The following is a 16,113-nucleotide window of genomic DNA, read 5'->3' as shown; positions in this document are numbered from 1 at the left end:
CGCTCCTCTGCCGCCAACTGCTGCTGACGCTCCATTGCCTCCCGCCACCGGCGCTCACTGCGCGTGAATAACTTCCGTCGCGAGGTAGGCGACGGTTAGGTCCAAACTTGAATGTGCCGCTGATGTGTCGGTCCCGCCACGTCTCACCTCGCTTTTCGTTGTATCCGGCGTGCCCGGAGCGTCCCCTATGGGGCGGGGACGGGCTCGGGCCATCGGACACCGTTTCGGACCGCACCGGAAAAAAAAGGGCTTTGAAACGTTTTTTTTTTATCCGGCACGCCCTAAATCCCTTTAAAAGACGGTTTGGGGAACGCGACTGGAGATGCTCTAAGATCAGGTGCAAAGACAAGAAGGCCTTCGACACTCTCATATGTCTAGTGTGTTGGTCGATATGGAGTGTACGACAATGTTAGGATGCGATTCTCCGTTGAGCGCATGTCCGGTAGTGTTGGATGAATTTCACTTATGGTCTGTGGAGGTGAGCACATGTGTGGGTGAGTAAGATCATATCGGTACGGTAGACTGTAGCTTAGTTGGCTAAGGTAGGTCTGCCTTTGTCCTCAATGTTGACATCAAGGGCATGATCTTACAAAATTTTCTGCATTCTATATGGTACGTCCTGGAAATCTTGATGGTTAGTTTGTACATCCACATCTCTACTTGAGTCATGTAGACTCGCTTCTTAAAGAAGGAAGCTGTACTATGCGAATGACATTAATGAAGCATGCAAGTACGTGTTAGATGTCAGAAGTGCTACCGCTACCCATTCAACCTGATTTCACAACAACAATGTTCAAAACCGACCTCAATGGGTTTCAACTCAGAATTACAATTGCGTTTCTAGATTTGCTTCATGGTTTTTGTTGCATATGTTATATTGTGATCGAAATTCATATACTAAAGGGAGGCTAACTTCTGACGAGCGGAGTGAGGCCCGTCGCCGGTAGGGTATGGATCTTTGGCACCGTCTATATATACATCTTGTAAGCCGCTGACTAGGGTTTATCAGATTATAAGATAACCCACGGCATTTGTAAACACTCCCTGATATAGTGAAGTTTTGCTGGCTGGCGTCCGTGGTTTTTCCCCCTTCTGTGTTGAAGGGGTTTTCCAAGTTAAATCTTGTGTCTCCGCTGCGTTTATCTTTATCGTTCTTCGTTATTTGTTTATCGCTTTTATAACAGCATAGATGTAGGTCATGTTTGTAATTTTGCATGAAACTTTTATGTAAACCCACCGCCGGAATATAACACAGGTTTGCTATCCTTTGGGGTCCATCCTTGTGTCAAAATAAAAAAAACATTCAAACAAAAAGTGCCCTTATATCCGGTTGCACAACATCGATACTACCCTGTCCTGTCAAAAAAACATCGATACTACAACGCTAGAAAATACGTGGTGGAACTTGGTTTCCGCTGAACGCCTGAACCTAATAAAGGAGATGCCCGAAATTCGGTATTTTCATGCATCTAAGGCTGCGTTTGGTAGCAAAGTTTTTTTGAAGTATTTGAGCAATACCACAGTTTTCAAAAATACTACAGTTTTCAATACTTTCACGTGTTTGGCTATGGCTAAAAACTGAAGTATTAATACTTTAGTATCTCTCAAACTGTGGTATTTTTGATGTATTGGAAAAACAACATCAGACCTCTTTTTTCCTGAAACGGAGAAACGATAAAAACGCTATGCGGCTCGCTGGCTACTTTGAGCCGCCGTTGGATCGTCTTCAGCCATAGGGAAAGGAGAAAGATCGTTCATCAGTTGTTTATTTCCCATTGGTTTGATCTGGTGGCGGACGGCCAGCATGGGAGTCGATGTAGAAGAGCTTGATATACTTTCATTGGCACTACCTCTGAACTTTGATCGCCACCGAGCTGCTCGAAGTGACCGTGTGGGACATCCGTGGGGGAGCTTGTGCCGTAGTCATCAGGACGTAGCAGACGGACTCTGGCGCGATTCAACAGAGATGCATAAATGCGGCGTGACACTATCGGTCAAGGTGATCAACTACTCCATATAGGCACACAACGACTAAGTATTGGCTGGCACTCTGCAGCGTCTATACTCCATATAGACGGCCCCTTGTCCAATCAGTGCAGATCATCTAACTGAAAAGTTATTCAAATGACGGTAAAATACCATTTGCCAAACGCCTTGCAGTTTTTGCCAAAACTGAGAAATACTGCGGTATTAAGAAACTGCGGTATTCCTCCCCATGCATATAAATACTTTAGTTTTGTAATACTTCAGTTTTAGGAAAACTTTGTTGTTAAACTAGGCCTAAAATTTCAAATAAACATTTTTTTAAACATGATAAGTTATAGATGAACAGTCTAAAGAAAATTCCCACCTCCCAAAATTTTTGTAACTTAATGATAGGGTAACTGTGTAACACTACAGGAGACAAGGAATCTGCCGACGGCCAGCTCTTGTGCCGACGGCTAAATGTTGGGGCCGTCGGCACAGAGACCTCAGCGACCGGCGATGGAGCTAGCCGTCGGCACATATCCTGGAAATGCGCTCTTGTAACGCTCTCAAATGAAAAAACATCGATCCTACGATCCGGCAGGCCACACATTCGCCAAACACGAGAGGCCAATCCGTAAGCGTATCCTCTTGGAGACAACAACCCAATTTTGTTGGTCTTGATCGTCGCTGGCGCGGAGCTACATGAACAATGCACAGTTACACATGGCGACGGGCGACTTATCGAGTAGTTGGCTAGTTGCACATGCTGGTTTACCGTTAGCCTCAGAGTAATCGAATTGGGTTTCAATTCTTGACCATTCAGACGGTTGACAAAACAGAAGAGGTAAATACGCACGTATATAGCCTGCCTAATTCCTAACTGGCTGTCTCAGTCCATAATCATTCCGCCTGCATCGCAATGAGCCTGACTTTTCAGAGGGCTGACGAAACAAAAGAGTTAAATACGCACGTATATACCCTGCCCAACTGATCACAAGCTGTCTCAGTCTATAATCAATTACATTTGTATCACAATGAACCATTTGGTCAATGACTCCATCAAGGTATGAAAGCTCTCCAAATTTTCTACCGATCGAGGAGGAGAACAATGGCTTTTGTTTGGTTCCTGCGTGTGAGGCGGCTGAGCTGGGACAGCTCTCGTTCAGAGTATAATAGAACTACTAGTGGTACTGTGCGACCGAGTCTTCCAGCCGCATGTGTTATGGCACGTTGAGATTGGTTGTCCAAAACGAAAGGAAGAAGCTGTTCCTAGTGGGCTATACATATGCCAAAATAGTGCTACCAAATCACTCAACTTGATCTCCTTATAGTAAGGCCGACAGTCGTATGGTTACCAGAAATCCATTAGGGCTTGTTTGGTTGCCCGAATCCCGGCGGATTCCTGGCCTTTTCCCGGGGAGATTTTTCCCCTAGTCTGGAGGTCGGGAATATAATTCCGGAGTTTTGCTCCTGTTTCAGTCTATTCCCGGTCGGGAATATTTTCCCGGGGAATTATGGTCCCAACAGCCAAACAAGCCCTTATAGATCTGGTAAATTCACGGTTCAGTCAAAAATTAAGCCCCGACAAGTCCACTGAATTTTACTACTACCTCCTCTGATCCATAATAATCAGGGACACTTATAGATCATCAGCGACACTTATAGATCGGAGGGAGGAGTAGTACTCCATAATTTTATGTCCATATTCTTTTGTAAACCCTGTCGGTAAGGTAACGGAGAACCTTGCTACCTTCGGTAGCAAATCACGGTCACCACCACCAGATCGATCGACCACATCTCTGATTTTGTATCTTCCACTGTACAGGACCGAGTACTGGGCCACTAACCTTATACAAAGGATCTAGCAGCAGACGAATCAACTAACGAACTAGGTAGATGCATTCCGGGCAGAGGCTGCTAGAGAGTAGTAAAATCAGCAGCTAGCCGTCTCTGTCACCGACAGCAATGCACGTATTACTATGAGCGTGCTCGGTCGCGGACAACGGAGGAGACGCTCTCTATATCCGTCCGAAATGCTCTCGGCTTCTTGCCGCGCGTTTACCTCTTGTCTTGTTCCGTTGATCCGGTTGGCCACCGTTCCTCGTCACGGCGGCCGGGAAATTAGCCTTCTTTTCTCGGACGCTGGGTTTGAGATCGTACGACCTGCAAGAAGGAAAACTTATCTCGTCGAGCAGGCATGCGCGTTTGCTGCACATTTTAGGTCAGTTCGTTGGATGCCTCGAAAGATAAGACAAAGCTTGGCTTGCTTGCTAGCTCATTCTTAACAATTGCATGAAGCTTTATTTTGTTTTGGAAGGGAACAAGGACGTTAGTTTGGGGCAGGTTCAAAGGACCCAAGTGATCCAATATAAATTTGCAGTTTTGTTTTTACGAAAAAGCGGCCTGTTTTTCAATGATATTAGAAAGAGGGTACAAGATGTACAAGGTGACCAAAGAGAAATTAATAAACATACAAAGAAAAGAACCTGCAGCTAGCAAGCTAGGCAGATGCAGTACATCCATGGATTAGTCAATTTGGCTCTCTCGGTCTGTGCAACAGCTCTGTTTTGCCAGCTTCTCGTCAATTCCTGGCTTCCTCGCTGATATTGGAATGAATTCTGCTGATCGGCGCTGCATTGTCGTGGAAGATCCTATTATTACGCTCCTTCTAGATTGTCCACCAAGTGATCACCCAGGGCGAGACTTCCTGACCCTAACCTCCCTCCCATCCCGTGGTGCTCCCCAGGGCGCCGCCGGGGGGGGGGGGCTCAGATCCCTCCGACTTCCCCTCCCTCGAGCTGCCTCCCTCCCACCGCTGCCGTCGGCGTCTACCGCGGTGGCGGCGGCCCCTGGTACCGAAGGTGCTGGGGTGGAGGATCGCGTCGGCTGTCCGTTCGTGCGGCTGGGGCAGTGTCGACGGCATGGTTGTGGGCGGAGGTCGGGGCGGCGTTCCCGGCCTGCCGACAGCTATCTCGCCGGACGGCGGTGGAACGCCACGGGTCTAGGTCCCTACCTATGCCCGCCGTCCTGTGGCGGTGCGGTGGGGCGTGGGGTGGTTCGGCTAGTGGAGGGATGTGGAGGCGGCGCTACGGCAACGACGGTCCTTCGTGCTTGCTGCCAGCGGCGGCCTTGAGTTACTGCCGGCGACGGTGCGGCCAAGGCCTGATCTGGGCCCAGATAGGCTTGGCCGGCTGCAGTTTCGCGGCTATCGGGGCTGTTGTGTAGCCTGCTGGCTCCCGCAGCCCACGGTCGTTTGTTCTGCCGGCTTTCCGGTGTGATGGGCGGCGGGGATGGCCGATTGCGTGGGGGGTCGTCCTGAATAAAGGCGGCGGTCCTAGGGTTTCTCTCGCGCCAAGACGAAGACTTGCTTGTTGCATGTCCTACTGGATTTGGCTGGAGTGTTGAGTTTCGGAAGGCTCCGCCGGCGAACGTAACAGTGCACATTATGCCTGAAGTTTGCTAGATCGGGTGATATTCGGTCGTGCACACCCATACTTTTATTCCGACCGTTTGGTTCTGGAGGGAGTGGCGCGAAGCTCTGCTCTGTGTTGCCATTAGATGACATTCTGGTCCATGGTAAAATCAGATGCAGAGAATATCATGAAGACTGGATTGGAGAACTAGCAATGGAGGTTTGAGTCTCTATGATGTTAAGGGATTTGCTTAGTATTATGGGTTTGCAGTAGCAGTATGCAAGTGGGGGCGGCAACACAGGTGAAGTTCAGAGTCTTACCTTTCAGGGTGAAAATCCAAGGTCTGCCATTAATTGGTTGTGCTTGGCAATGGCTTTTTTGAGGCATTGTTTTGAGAGAGGGGACTATCTTTAGGGTGAAAACCTAAGGTCTTTTGATCGGGCGACGACGGCACTTGTGCACTGTTCTCTTCTTGGAGGTGTCAGTTTGGGAGAGCATGTAGTTTAGGTGTTGTCTTGGTGGTGGATGTATAGTTGCTGCTACGGCTGGAATACCGTAGCGGGACTTTTTATTTCTTAGTTTTCTTTTTTGCTTTTTGGTTGTGTGCATCCGTACTACCGTTAGGGTATTACGTTGTTGTATAGGCTAGATGTTTGTCGAAAAAGATTGTCCACCAAGTGTAATCAGGTAAAATACCAAAATCCAATCACTACTAATGCAAAAAAATATAATCAGGTGTCTCATGCTTGATGTCCTCCTGTTACGATGCTTCAGTGCTTGTTCCAGTTTGTGATGTTTTGGTGTATCGTCTTGCTTTTTATGGTTGTTCATCGTTGGCATGTAATAAAATATGTACTATGTTAGGCTTACTTTTCGTGGTTTCAATTTTTGGTCTTTAAGAATTATGTTTATTGTTTGCGACACCTATGGGGGCCATCCCCCCCTCCCCAATACCGAAATTGTGTTTGAGAAATCATTGAAAATGCATTGAATTTATTGGTATTAGTTTCTCCGGTAGCTAGCTATTGGAGATGTACTGTTGATGTAACTATGTTGGGGAAGAGGATCACTAGTGGAGAAGAGGCCTTTGGTCCCAACCAAATGTCCCAGTGCAGAACCAAACCGGGACTAATGTGGGCATTGGTCCCGGTTCGTTTTGCCCAGGGCGACCCCACTAGCTCAGAGCTTGTCCGGTAGTGGCCTTTGGACCCGGTTTGTAATACAAACCGGGACTAAAGGGTCCACGGCAGGCGCGGCAGGCCGTGTCGGGCGTGGGAAACCTTTAGTCCCGGTTTGTATTACAAACCGGGTCCAAAGCCCCCCTCCTGGACCCGGTTTGTGTTACAAACCGGGACAAGGTCCCCAATCCGGCTATATTACCTTGCCCTCGCCCAAGTGTGAGCCACACTTGGCCATTTTTTCACTTTCTTCACAAGAGGGGTGTATTGCTCTCCTCTCTTCTTCACATGCACAAGAGGTGTTTGATGAAATACTTAAGAGGATTTGCCACTTGAGTTTACACAAATCAAGCCACACTTAACTTGTTTTTTTGTTCTTCACCGAGGTTAACAAATTTATCCTTTTCATCTGTAATTGATAAAATGCATGTGTATATATACATCGTGATGTTCTGTAATGGTTTTGATCAGCTAAATTATATCATGCAGATGAATCGGCAATGGATGTACATTGACCGACGGTTTGACGAGTTCACTTCGGGCCTGGATAATTTTATGGCCGTGGCGGAGGCAAACAAACATGGTGGCTTCATGTATTGTCCATGTGTGAACTGCAAGAATACAGTAAATTACGCTCACTCGAGTCTCATTCACAGCCACCTTCTGCGATCCGGTTTCATGCCCGAGTTACTATTGTTGGACCAAGCACGGAGAAAGAGGGGTTATGATGGAAGACAATGAAGAAGAGGAAGAGGATGATGACGGTTATCCCAATTTCCCGAATACGATGATACCGTAGAAGGCAATGAAGACAATGAAGTAGAAGATCAAGAGGCACCGGATGAGCACTGCCGATGATGATCTTGGTCGGGCCATTGCCGATGCAAGGAGAGAATGTGAAACTGAAAAGGAAAGGTTGGCCTTCGACAAGATGATAGAAGATCACAACAAATTGTTATACCCAACTTGCGAAGATGGCCATAAAAAGCTAGGCAAGCACACTGAAATTGTTGCAATGGAAGGCGGAGAACGGTGTCACCGACTCGGGATTTGGAAAGTTGTCGACAATAATTAAGAGGAAGCTTCCAAGGGGTAACGAATTGCCCGCCAGTACGTACGAAGCGAAGAAGATTGTCTGCCCTCTAGGATTAGATGTGCAAAAGATACATGCATGCATTAATGACTGCATCCTCTACCGCGGTGAGTACGAGAATTTGGTGCATGTCCGGTGTGCACTGCATTGCGGTATAAGATCAGACGAGATGAACCTGGTGATGTTGAGGGCGAGCGCCCCAAGAAGAGGGTTCCTGCCAAGGTTATGTGGTATGCTCCTATAATACCACGGCTGAAACGCTTGTTCAGAAATGAAGAGCACGCTAGGTTGTTGCGATGGCACAAAGAAGACCGTAAGAAATACATGATGTTGAGGCACCCTGCAGATGGATCCCAATGGAGAAAAATCGATAGAGAGTTCCCAACCTTTGCACAGGATGCAAGGAACTTAAGGTTTGGTCTAAGTACAGATGGCATGAATCCTTTTGGAGAGCAGAGCTGCAGCCATAGCACCTGGCCTGTGACTCTTTGTATATATAACCTTCCTCCTTGGTTGTGCATGAAGCGGAAGTTCATTATGATGTCAGTGCTCATACAAGGCCCGAAGCAACCCGGGAACGACATTGATGTGTACCTGAAGCCATTAGTCGAAGAACTTCTACAGTCGTGGTCCCTAGCAGGTGTACGTGTGTGGGACGAGCACAACCAGGAGGAATTTGACCTAAGAGCGATGCTTTTCGTAACCATCAATGACCGGCCTGCTCTTGGTAACATTTCGGGACGAGTCAAACAAGGGATACAATGCATGCACGCACTCGTTTACATGAGCTCGAAGGTGATTATTTGGAAAAAGGTCAGAAGGTCGTGTACCTGGGGCATCGTCGATTTCTTAGGACTACCCATCCGGTAAGAAAGAAAGGCAAGCATTACAACGGTGAGGCTGATCACCGGAGGAAGCCTCCTGATGCGTGTAGTTGACACGTCCGTTGGGAACCCCAAGAGGAAGGTGTGATGCGCACAGCGGCAAGTTTCCCTCAGTAAGAAACCAAGGTTTAATCGAACCAGTAGGAGTCAAGAAGCACGTTGAAGGTTGATGGCGGCGGGATGTAGTGCGGCGCAACACCAGAGATTCCGGCGCCAACGTGGAACCTGCACAACACAACCAAAGTACTTTGCCCCAACGAAACAGTGAGGTTGTCAATCTCACCGGCTTGCTGTAACAAAGGATTAGATGTATAGTGTGTCACTCTGGGCGTTCGGGAAATCCCGAAATTTCGGGACGGGAAATTCGGGAAAAAAAGATTTCGGGTTCTAGAAAATGGCACCCGAAAATGCAACATAATATTTGATTCCCGAAAATTCGGGTACCCGACAATTCGGGTTCGGGATCGGGAATTCCTGAATGACCCGAATTTACACAGTGAACAAAAAAATGGCACCAAGAAGAGGCGTTTGAGCAGCTTTCTGCATTTGAACAAGTGCGATATACATGCGCATCAGTACATGTGAACAACTATCCAGTAATCACGTGTATTGAATTGGAACAAGAACATCTGTGCATCGGTAGGTAGGGAAAGAATAGGAAAAGGACTTGCGCTGTCGTCCTTCAATCGCGCGTTGGAGGTGCAGCGTCTCCACGATGAGGCGACGAGGATGGATGGCCGAGGCATCCCGTGATCCCTTCGAGCGTCGAAGACGGCGGGGACGTGTCGACGAGGAGGCAGGAGCGAGTGGCGGCAGCCGGCAACAGCGAGCGGCGGCAAACAGCAGTGAGCAGCGGCGAGCAGCGATATGGTTGAGCCGATGAGGTTGTGGCGGCTGGCGATTGGGAGTCTGGGACTCTGGGGGAGACGGGAAACTGGAGGAGTGCCTGCGTGGTTGTGCGTTCGTGGTAGTTAGGGTTACATCCACCGTTGTTCACTTGGGCTGGGCCTCAGGTGGGCTTCTAAATTGTAATTGTAGTGGGCTCATCGGGATATCCGGGATATTCGGGTATCAAAACTACAGGCCCGAAATTCCTAAAATAATTTCGGGAATTCAAAACAGCTTCCCGAATAGTTGCTCGGGTTTTTCGGGATCGGGATATACGGGTTCGGGATCGGGATTTTCGGGTTCGGGATTCGGGATTCGGGTTTTATGCCCGGAGTGAATAGTGTGGATGATGATTGTTTGCAAGAACAGTAAAGAACAAGTATTGCAGTAGATTGTATTTCAGTATAAAAGAATGGACCGGGGTCCACAGTTCACTAGAGGTGTCTCTCCCATAAGATAAATAGCATGTTGGGTGAACAAATTACATTCGTGCAATTGACAAATAGAGAGGGCATAACAATGCACATACATGATATGATGAATATTGTGAGATTTAATTGGGCATTACGACAAAGTACATAGACCGCTATCCAAGCATGCATCTATGCCTAAAAAGTCCACCTTCAGGTTATCATCCGAACCCCTTCCAGTATTAAGTTGTAAAACAACGGACAATTGCATTAAGTATGGTGCGTAATGTAATCAATAACTACATCCTCGGACATAGCATCAATGTTTTATCCCTAGTGGCAACAAGTACATCCATAACCTTAGAGGTTTCTGTCACTCCCCGCATTCACAGAGACATGAACCCACTATCGAGCATAAATACTCCCTCTTGGAGTTAAGAGCAAAAACTTGGCCAGAGCCTCTACTAATAACGGAGAGCATGCAAGGTCATAAACAACACATAGGTAATAGATTGATAATCAACATAACATAGTATTTTCTATCCATCGGATCCCGACAAACACAACATATAGAATTACAGATAGATGATCTTGATCATCTTAGGCAGCTCACAAGATCCGACAATGAAGCACATGAGGAGAAGACAACCATCTAGCTACTGCTATGGACCCATAGTCCAGGGGTGAACTACTCACTCATCACTCCTGGAGGCGACCATGGCGGTGAAGAGTCCTCCGGGAGATGAATCCCCTCTCCGGCAGGGTGCCGGAGGTGATCTCCGAATCCCCCGAGATGGGATTGGCGGCGGCGGCGTCTCGGTAAGGTTTTCCGTATCGTGGCTCTCGGTACCGGGGGTTTCGCGACGAAGGCTTTAAGTAGGCGGAAGGGCAACGCGGGGGCCACACGAGGGCCCCACACGCTAGGGCCGCGCGGCCAAGACTGGACCGCGCCGCCCTATTGTGGCGGCGCCTCGTGGCCCCACTTCCTTTCCCCTCGGTCTTCCGGAAGCTTCGTGCAAAAATAGGACCCTGGGCGTTGATTTCGTCCAATTCCGAGAATATTTCTTTACTAGGATTTCTGAAACCAAAAACAGCAGAAAATAGCAACTGGCTCTTCGGCATCTCGTTAATAGGTTAGTGCCGGAAAATGCATAAATACAACATATAATGTGTATAAAACATGTAGATATCATCAATAATGTGGCATGGAACATAAGAAATTATCGATACGTCGGAGACGTATCAGCATCCCTAAGCTTAGTTCCTGCTCGTCCCGAGCAGGTAAACGATAACAACGATAATTTCTGGAGTGACATGCCATCATAACCTTGATCATACTATTGTAAACATATGTAATGAATGCAGCGATCAAAACAATGATAATGACATGAGTAAACAACTGAATCATAAAGCAAAGACTTTTCATGAATAGTACTTTCAAGACAAGCATCAATAAGTCTTGCATAAGAGTTAACTCATAAAGCAATAAATCTAAGTAAAGATATTGAAGCAACACAAAGGAAGATTAAGTTTCAGCGGTTGCTTTCAACTTGTAACATGTATATCTCATGGATAATTGTCAACATAGAGTAATATAACAAGTGCAATATGCAAATATGTAGGAATCAGCACAGTTCACACAAGTGTTTGCTTCTTGAGGTGGAGAGAAATAGGTGAACCGACTCAACATAATAGTAAAAGAAAGGTCCTTCAAAGAGGAAAGCATCGATTGCTATATTTGTGCTAGAGCTTTTATTTTGAAAACATGAAACAATTTTGTCAACGGTAGTAATAAAGCATATGTATCATGTAAATTATATCTTACAAGTTGCAAGCCTCATGAATAGTATACTAATAGTGCCCGCACCTTGTCCTAATTAGCTTGGACTACCGGGATCATCGCAATACACATGTTTTAACCAAGTGTCACAATGGGGTACCTCCATGCCGCCCGTACAAAGGTCTAAGGAGAAAGCTCGCATTTTGGATTTCTCGCTTTTGATTATTCTCAACTTAGACATCCATACCGGGACAACATGGACAACAGATAATGGACTCCTCTTTAATGCATAAGCATGTGGCAACAGTTAATGTTCTCATATGAGATTGAGGATATATGTCCAAAACTGAAACTTCCACCATGATTCATGGCTTTAGTTAGCGGCCCAATGTTCTTCTCTAACAATATGCATGCTCCAACCATTAAGGTGGTAGATCTCCCTTACTTCAGACAAGACGGACATGCATAGCAACTCACATGATATTCAACAAAGAGTAGTTGATGGCGTCCCCACGAGCATGGTTATCGCACAACAAGCAACTTAATAAGAGATAAAGTGCATAAGTACATATTCAATACCACAATAGTTTTTAAGCTATTTGTCCCATGAGCTATATATTGCAAAGGTGAATGATGGAAATTTTAAAGGTAGCACTCAAGCAATTTACTTTGGAATGGCGGAGAAATACCATGTAGTAGGTAGGTATGGTGGACACAAATGGCATAGTGGTTGGCTCAAGGATTTTGGATGCATGAGAAGTATTCCCTCTCGATACAAGGTTTAGGCTAGCAAGGTTATTTGAAACAAACACAAGGATGAACTGGTGCAGCAAAACTCACATAAAAGACATATGGTAAACACTATAAGACTCTACACCGTCTTCCTTGTTGTTCAAAACTCAATACTAGAAATTATCTAGACTTTAGAGAGACCAAATATGCAAACCAAATTTTAGCAAGCTCTATGTATTTCTTCATTAATGGGTGCAAAGTATATGATGCAAGAGCTTAAACATGAGCACAACAATTGCCAAGTATCAAATTATTCAAGACATTTTAGAATTACTACATGTAGCATTTCCCAATTCCAACCATATAACAATTTAACGAAGAAGATTCAACCTTCGCCATGAATACTATGAGTAAAGCCTAAGGACATAGTTGTCCATATGCAACAGCGGAGCGTGTCTCTCTCCCACACAATGAATGCTAGGATCCATTTTATTCAAAACAAAACAAAAACAAAAACAAACCGACGCTCCAAGCAAAGTACATAAGATGTGATGGAATAAAAATATAGTTTCAGGGGAGGAACCTGATAATGTTGTCGATGAAGAAGGGGATGCCTTGGGCATCCCCAAGATTAGACGCTTGAGTCTTCTTAGAATATGCAGGGGTGAACCACCGGGGCATCCCCAAGCTTAGAGCTTTCACTCTCCTTGATCATATTGTATCATCCTCCTCTCTTGATCCTTGAAAACTTCCTCCACACCAAACTCGAAACAACTCATTAGAGGGTTAGTGTACAATAAAAATTAACATGTTCAGAGGTGACACAATCATTCTTAACACTTCTGGTCATTGCATAAAGCTACTGGACATTAATGGAACAAAGAAATTCATCCACCATAGCAAAAGAGGCAATGCGAAATAAAAGGCAGAATCTGTCAAAACAGAACAGTCCGTAAAGATGGATTTTATTGAGGCACCAGACTTGCTCAAATGAAAATGCCCAAATTGAATGAAAGTTGCGTAAATATCTGAGGATCACGCACGTAATTTGGCATAATTTTCTGAGCTACCTACAGAGAGGCAGATCGGAATTCGTGACAGCAAAGAAATCTGCTATCGCGCAGCAATCCAAATCTAGTATGAACCTTACTATCAAAGACTTTACTTGGCACAACAAAACACAAAACTAAGATAAGGAGAGGTTGCTACAGTAGTAAACAACTTCCAAGACTCAAATTCAAAACAAAAATATTGTAGTAAAAACATGGGTTGTCTCCCATAAGCGCTTTCTTTAACGCCTTTCAGCTAGGCGCAGAAAGTGTATATCAAGTATTATCAAGAGATGAAGCATCAACATCATAACTTGTTCTAATAATAGAATCAAAAGGTAACTTCATTCTCTTTCTAGGGAAGTGTTTGATACGTCCAAAACGTATCTACTTTCCCGAACACTTTTGCTATTGTTTTGCTCTAATTTGTGTATTTTGGATGCAACTAACACGGACTAACGCTGTTTTCAGCAGAACTGTTTCGGTGTCTCGTTTTTGTGCGTAAATCCAACTTTCAGAAAAACCTCGGGATTTTGACGAAAGGGCCTATTTTCCTGACATCGACGGAGCCGTAAGGACAAGTAAGGTGGAGGCCCGAGGGCCCCACACCATAAGGCGGCGCGGCCTGTGGGGCCGCGCAGCCCTGTGGTGTGGCCCCTCGGCCGGCCTCCGACGCCCTCCTTCGGACTACTTATTCGCCTCGACCTAAAAACGCACGGGGAGAAGTCGAAGTCGCCGTAAACCCTCCGAACGCCGCCACATCGCGAAACTCCGTCTCGGGAGCCGAAGTCTCCGTTCCGGCACTCCGCCGGACGGGGAATTGGAGGAGATCATCGCCGCCATCACCGCCAACGCCTCTCCATCAACCAGCCATGTTTCCCCCATCCATGTGTGAGTAATTCCCCGCTGTAGGCCGAAGGGGATGGTAGGGATTGGATGAGATTGGTCATGTAATAGCATAAGATTGTTAGGGCATAGTGCCTAGTGTCCGTAGATGGTACTTTTATGATATTGTTGCAACTTGTTATGCTTAATGCTTGTCACTAGGGCCCGAGTGCCATGATCTCAGATCTGAACATGTTATTGATTCATGAAGATATTCGTTGTTTATGATCTTACCCCGCAAGTTGTATACACATGTCGCTGTCCGGAACCAATGGCCCCGAAGTGACGTAAATCGGGACAACCGGAGGGGATGGTAGTGACGTGAGGATCACATGTGTTCACGAGTGTTAATGCTTTGCTCCGGTACTCTATTAAAAGGAGTACCTTAATATCCAAGTAGTTTCCCTTGAGGCCCTGCCGCCACCGGCCGGTAGGACAAAAGATGTTGTGCAAGTTTCTCATTGCGAGCACGTACGACTATAATTGGAACACATGCCTATTGATTGATTAGTACTTGGATACCGTTTTATTATTATCCGCAAATGCCCTGCTATGATTGTTACATGAGTTTCTCTCATCCATGCAACGCCCGTTATCCGTCCCCGTGCCTACGTATTTTAATCCTCGCCGTTTACTAAAATCACTACCGCTGTCTTTGTTACTCTGCCGCTATTATTTCACTACCGTCGCTACTATAAAACTCGTTACTACCGATAAACTCTTGCGAGCAAGTCTCGTTTCCAGTGTGCAACTGAATTGACAACTCCGCTGTTAAGGCTTTCAAGTATTCTTTGTCTCCCCTTGTGTCGAATCAATAAATTGGGTAATACTTCCCTCGAAGACTGTTGCGATCCCCTATACTTGTGGGTCATCAGTGTTCCATACCTTTCTTGAGAGGAAATTGATATTTAATATTACCTTCCTTCATATCAATGATGGCTCCAACAGTTCGAAGAAAAGGTCTTCCCAACATAATGGGACAAGATGCATTGCATTCAATATCCAAGACAACAAAATCAACGGGGACAATGTTATTGTTAACGGTAATGCGAACATTGTCAACTCTCCCCAAAGGTTTCTTTATAGCATTATCAACAAGATTAACATCCAAATAACAGTTTTTCAATGGTGGCAAGTCAAGCATATTATAAATTTTCTTAGGCATAACGGAAATACTTGCACCAAGATCACATAAAGCATTACAATCAAAGTCATTGACCTTCATCTTAATGATGGGCTCCCAACCATCCTCTAGCTTTCTAGGAATAGAAGTTTCAAGTTTTAGTTTCTCTTCTCTAGCTTTTACGAGAGCATTTGTAATATATTTTGTGAAAGCCAAGTTTATAGCACTAGCATTGGGACTCTTAGCAAGTTTTTGTAGGAACTTTATAACTTCAGAGATATGGCAATCATCAAAATCTAAACCATTATGATCTACAGCGATGGGATCATCATCCCCAATGTTGGAAAAAATTTCAGCAGTTTTATCACAGGCAGTTTTAGCAGTTTTAGCAGTTTTAGCAGTATCAGGCAATTTTGCACGCTTTGCACTAGGAGTGGTAACATTGCCAACACCAATTATTTTACCATTGATAGTAGGAGGTGCAGCAACATGTGAAGCATTAACATTACTAGTGGTGGTAATAGTCCAAACTTTAGCTACATTTTTCTCTTTAGCTAGTTTTTCATTTTCTTCTTTTTCCCACCTAGCATGCAATTCGGCCATCAATCTTATATTCTCATTAATTCTAACTTGGATGGCATTTGCTGTAGTAACAATTTTATTCTCAATATCCTTATTAGGCATAACTTTCGATTTCAAAAGATCAACAT

Source organism: Lolium rigidum, chromosome 6 (assembly GCF_022539505.1).
Source record: "Lolium rigidum isolate FL_2022 chromosome 6, APGP_CSIRO_Lrig_0.1, whole genome shotgun sequence".
Classification (NCBI taxonomy): Eukaryota; Viridiplantae; Streptophyta; class Magnoliopsida; order Poales; family Poaceae; genus Lolium; species Lolium rigidum.
Note: the sequence above shows the minus strand (reverse complement) of the source record.